This window comes from Arvicanthis niloticus, chromosome 4 (assembly GCF_011762505.2).
Source record: "Arvicanthis niloticus isolate mArvNil1 chromosome 4, mArvNil1.pat.X, whole genome shotgun sequence".
NCBI lineage: Eukaryota > Metazoa > Chordata > Mammalia > Rodentia > Muridae > Arvicanthis > Arvicanthis niloticus.
In genome coordinates this window covers 921,349-927,348 of record NC_047661.1, presented here as the reverse complement: position 1 = coordinate 927,348, position 6,000 = coordinate 921,349, and positions in this window count along the sequence as shown.

Sequence of the window (6,000 nt, the reverse complement as noted above, 5' to 3'; positions counted from 1 at the left end):
GTCCACAATATGTATGTACCCCTTTTATTGTCACCACAGTGAAATTTTTCCCCACTGGTCTACCACAAGGATGTTCTCCCCACTGTAACACCACAAGATGTCCTTCCACTGTCCACCACAAAGGATGATCTTCCCCACTGTCCTCACAGGAATGTCCAACCCCACTGTCCCCAGAGAAATGTCTCCTATCTACCAAGGGACTTCATTACTAATGTCCTTTAAAGGGGCTCCTCAACAATGAACACCAATGGACTTTCTCCACACTGTCCAGTACAGAGATGTTTTTCCCACTGGTCCACACACAGGACATCCCCCCCCTGTCGACCACCAGAAATGACCTCCTGTGCCCACAGTTATGTCCTCCCATCTGTCCACTCACAGAGACCTCCTTTCCACTGTCTACCACAGGGACGCTCCTGTCACCACCAACATCCTCCCCATTTTTCCCCACAGATGTCCTCCCACAGTCCAACCACAGGTATATTCTCCTCGCTATCGACCACAGGATGTCTTTCCCAGTGTCCATCACAAAAAGTCATCCTCGCCACTGTCCACCCAAAGATGTCTTCCTGTATACCACAGAGACTCTTTTTCATCTTTCTTCGACAGAGGTATCTTCCCCATCTGAACACAACTGGATGTCTCCCACTGTCCACCAAAGAGGATGTCCTCCCAACTGTCCACCACAGTGACATCTTCCACCTGTCCACCACAGGGACCTGTCCTCCTGTGCACCACAGTGATGTCCTCCCCTGTCCACCAGAGAAAATTCCCCCCAATGTCCCCACAGGGCATCTGCCACACTGTCCCACCACAAGTACGTCCTAGCCGCTGTCCTCACACAGTTTTCCCTCCAAACTGTAAACAACAGAGACAATCTTTACTCTGCCCCCAACAATGATGTGATCCTGTTACCACAGGAAAATCGTCCCCACTGTTTACCACAGGGGGACCTCTTCACTAACCACCACAAGGACGTCCTCCACACTGTCCACCACAGTGTTGTACTCCTGTACACATAGGACGTCCTCCCCACTGTCCACAACAAGACAATCCTTTCCAATGTCCATCACATGGACATCCTTCCCACTGTCCACCACAGGGATGTCCTCCCCACTGTGCACTACAGGGACGTACTTCCCACCATCCCAACAGAGACAATCATGCCCTGTCCAGCACAGTGATGTTTCCCTTTCCCCTCTCTTCCCTCCAGAATGTCCTCTTTTTATACCAGGGATGTCCTTACCACTGGCCACCACAAGGGCATCCTCACCAGTGTCCCACAACAAGGACTCCTTCCCACTGTCCACCACAGAACATCCTTTCCGCTGGGCACCACAGGGACACTTTCTCCTGTGCACACAGGGATGTCCTCACCACTGTCCACAACAGAGGTGTCCTCTGCATTGTCCACCACCAGGGACATCCTTGAAACTGTCCACCACAGGGACGTTTTTCCACACTGTCTACCATAGGCCTGTCATCCTTATTGTCCACTACAGGGACATCCTTCCCACTTTACACAGCGACTTCATTCCCACTGTCCACCACAGCGACAATATCCCCACTGTCTAAAAGGGCATTCTCCCCACTGTCCACTCTCAGGGATGTCCTCCTGTGTACCACAGAGATTCCACACCCACTGTCCACCACAAAATGTCCTCCCCACTGTCCCACTAAGGGAATTTCTTCTCAGTTCCCCAACTTAGGGACGTCCTCCCCACTGTCCCACCAATAAACATCATCCCCACTGTCCACAACAGGTACATCTTCCTCTCGGTCCACACAGAGATGTCCTCACTACTGTCCACAACAAGGATATCCTCCTCACTGTCCACAACAGGAACTCCTCTCCCCTTTCCAAAACAGGGATGTCCACCCAACTCTCCAGCACAGGGATGTCCTTCTTATTGTCCACCAAAGAGACATCTGCCTGTACACCACAGAAACTTTCTTTCCACTGTCCTCTGTGGAGAGGACGTCCCCTCTCCAAAGTCCACCCCACTGAAATCCTCTCCATTGTCCATTTCCGGGATGTCCTCCCCACTTTCCACCACAGTGACAACCTCCTACTTTTTTCCACCAGAGGTATGTCCTACTCTCATCATCACAGAGGATGTCCTCACTACTGCCCCACATAAAATGTCCTTTCCACTGTCCCACCACAGGGACATCTCCCCACTGCCCCCAAAGAGACATCCTCACCCAGTGTCCAACACTGGGAAGTCCTCCTCATTGTTGAAAAGAGAGATGTCCTCTGCACTGTCTACCACAGGGACGTCCTCTTTTTTGTCCACCAAGGGACGTCCTCTTCACTGCCCACCATACTGAAATCCTCCCCACTGTCCACCAGAGACAGCCTCCCCACTGTACATCACAGGATTTCCCTCCTCACTGTCCTCCAGAGTGAAGTCCTAACACACTGTCCTACTACATTGATGTCCTCCCAATGTCCGCCACAGAAACCCATCCTCACTGTACACCACAGGGATATTTTCCCCACTGTTACCACAAGGATATCCTCCTCACTGTCCACATAGAAACATCCTCTCCCCACTGTCCACCACAGGAATGTCCTCCCCCTGTCTACCACTAGACATCCTCCCAACAGTCCACCACAGGGATATCCTTTCCACTGTCCACCACAGGGATGTCCTCCCTGGCTGTCCACCACAGGGATGTCCCTTCTCCTGTCCTCCACACTGTACACTCAGAAACATCCTTCTTACTGTCCACTACAGGGACATCTTCCACTGTGTCCACCACAGGACATTTTTTCCACATTCCACCACAGGGACGTCATACCCACTGTCCAGCACAGGGATGTCCTTCCCAATGTCCACAAAAGGGGACAGTGCATAGCGGATAATATAGTGTTTTTACCAAAATTAAAAGAACATGTCTTAACTCAAACTGCACAAATAACATGCCTTATGGTTTTTAGCTCTCTAATAGTTGTCTTTAACTCACATACTACACATGCTTTTCTCTTTGGTTATTATTACAGAGGGGAACTACCTTACATTGTATCATGCGTTTTAGCTGCAATACAGGTACTTATTTGTACGTAGTATACATAACAAAGAACAATGCTTGGCCAGCTAATACAGTGTTTATACCAAAATGAAAAGAACATGTCTTAACTCAAACTGCACCAGTAACATGCATTTAGTGTTTTCAGCTCTCTAATAGTTGTTTTAACTCAGGTAGTACACATTCTTTTCTCCTTGGGTATTTATACAGATGAGAACTGCTTTACATTGTACCATCTGTTTTAGCTGCAATACAGGGACTTATTTGTACATAGTATACAAAACAAAGCACAATGCTTGGCAGGCTACTAAAGTGTATATACAAAAATCAAAGAACACGTCTTAACTCTAACTGCAAAAGTGACATGGATTTATTGTTTTTCCCCTCTCTAACAGTTGTCTTTAACTCATGTACTATACAATCCTTCTCTATTTTTGGGATTTATACAGGTATGTCCTCCTCACATTCTACCACAGAAATGTCTTCCCCACTGTCCACCACAAAGATGTACTCCTATGTACCACAGAGACATCCTCTTCACTTTTTTTCACAGAGGCATCCTCCTCATTGACACCACAGGGATGTCCTCCACACTGTCCACCACTGTGGTATCCTCACCACTGTCAACCACAAGGATGTCCTCCTCACTATATACAACAGGGAAGTCCCTCCCCACTGTCACCACAGGGAGGTTTTCCACACTCTCCTCCACAGTGACAGCCTCCTCACTGTCCACACAACAAGAAAGTCCTCCCAACTGGTCCACCTCTGGGACATCCTCCTTGCTGTTCACCACAAGGACCTTCCTCCCCAGTGTCCACCAGAGAAACATCCTCCTCAGTGTCCAACACAGAGATATCCTTCCTACTCTTACACCAAAGGTGCGTCTTTCCAAATGTCCATAACAGGGACAACCTCCCCAGTTTCTACTTCAGGGACATCCTCCACAATCTCCACCACAGGGACGTTCTTTCCACTGGCTACCAAAGGGACGTCGTCCTCAGTGTCTACCACAAAGATGTCCTCTGAACTGTCCACCACTGGAACATCCTTCTTATTGTCCACCACAGGGACATCCTCCTATGCACCACAGGAATGTTCTGCCCACTATCCACCACAAAAACATCCTCCCCACTGTCCACCCCACTGAAATCCTCCCCACTGTCCACCACAGGAATGTCCTCCTCACTGTCCACCAGAGAAAAGTCCCTCCACATTGTTTATGTAAATGACACATAACCTCACTATCTACCACAGGGATATCTTCCTCACTGTTTACAACAGGGATGTCCTTCACACAGTCCTCCACAGGAAACTTCTCTCAGCTGTCCACCACAGGGATGTCCTAAACACTGTCAACCACAGTGATGTGTTCCTCACTGTATACAACAGGGAAGTCCTCCCCACTGTCCATCACAGGGACGTCTTCCCACGGTCCTTCACAAGAACTTCCTCCTCAGGGTGCACAACAGAGAAGTCCTCCGCACTATCCACATCAGAACATCCTCTTTACTGACCACCACAGAAACTTTTCTCCCCAATGTCCCACAAGAGAGACATCCCTCCCCATGGTCCACCACAAGGATATCATACCCACTGTCCACCAAATGAGATATCATTCCCACTGTCCACCAAATGTCCGTCCTCGTCACTGTCTACCACAGGCTTTTCCACTGTCTCCCTCAGGGATTTCCTCCTCAACTGTCCACCAGAGGAAGTCCTCCCCTCTGTTCAACATAGGGATGTCCTTCTCACTGTCCACCAGAGAAAAGTCCTCCACATTGTTTATGTAAAAGATACATACTTCAGAGTCTACTACAGGGATATCTTCTCACTATTTACAACAGGGATGTCCTTCACATAGTCCACCACAGGGACCTCTTCTCAACAGTCCAACACAGGGGTGGTCCTCACCACTGTCAACCACAGGGATGTCCTCCTCATTGTCTAAAACAGGGAAGTCCTCTCCACTGTCCACCTCAGGGACGTCCTCTTTACTGACCACTAAAGAAACTTTCTCTCCAGTTTCTACCAGAGGTATATCCTCACCATTGTCCACAAGAAGGACATCCTCCCCACTGTCCACCACAGAAATATCTTCCCCACTGTCCACTAAAGGGGACGTCCTTCCCACTGTCTATCACAGGGAGTTCCTCTCCACTGTCCACACAGGCATGTCCACACACTGTCCACCACAGGAAGGTCCTCCCACTGTCCACCACAGGGACATCCAATGGACTGTCCACCACAGAAAACCCTCAATCATCACTCTCCATCATAGGGACATCTTTCCCACTGTCACCCACAGAGAGGTCCTCCCCACTGTCCACCACAGAGACATCCTTCCCACTGTCCACAACAGTAAGTACTCCCCACTGTCCAAAACAGGGATGTCCTCCCCACTGTCCACCACAGAGATGTCCTACCCACTGTCCACCACAGGAAGATCCTTCCCACTGTCAAACACAGAGAAGTCCTCCCAGCTGTCCACCACAGGGACGTCCTTCTCACTGTTCACCACATGAACATCATCCCCAATGTGCACCACAGGGACATCCTCCCATGCACAACAGGGATGTCCTCACCCTTCTGCACCACGGAAACATCCTCCTGTGCACACCAGGGACGTCCCTCACCACTGTCTACCCCAGAGATCTCCTCCACATTCTCCACAACAGGCACATCATTCCCAAACGTCCACCAAAGGGACGTTCTCTTTTGCACCAGAGAAACATCCTAACCACTGTTCAACACAGGGACATCTTCCACACTGTCCACCACAGGGACATCCTCCCCATTGTCAACCACAGGGATGTCCACCGAACTGTCCACCACAGGGATGTTTTCTGCACGGTTAAACACAGGGGCATCCTCACCATTGTGCACCACAGGGACATCCTTCCCACTGTCCACCACAGGGGGATCCTTCCCACTGTCCACAACATGGATGTCCTTCCCACTGAAAAC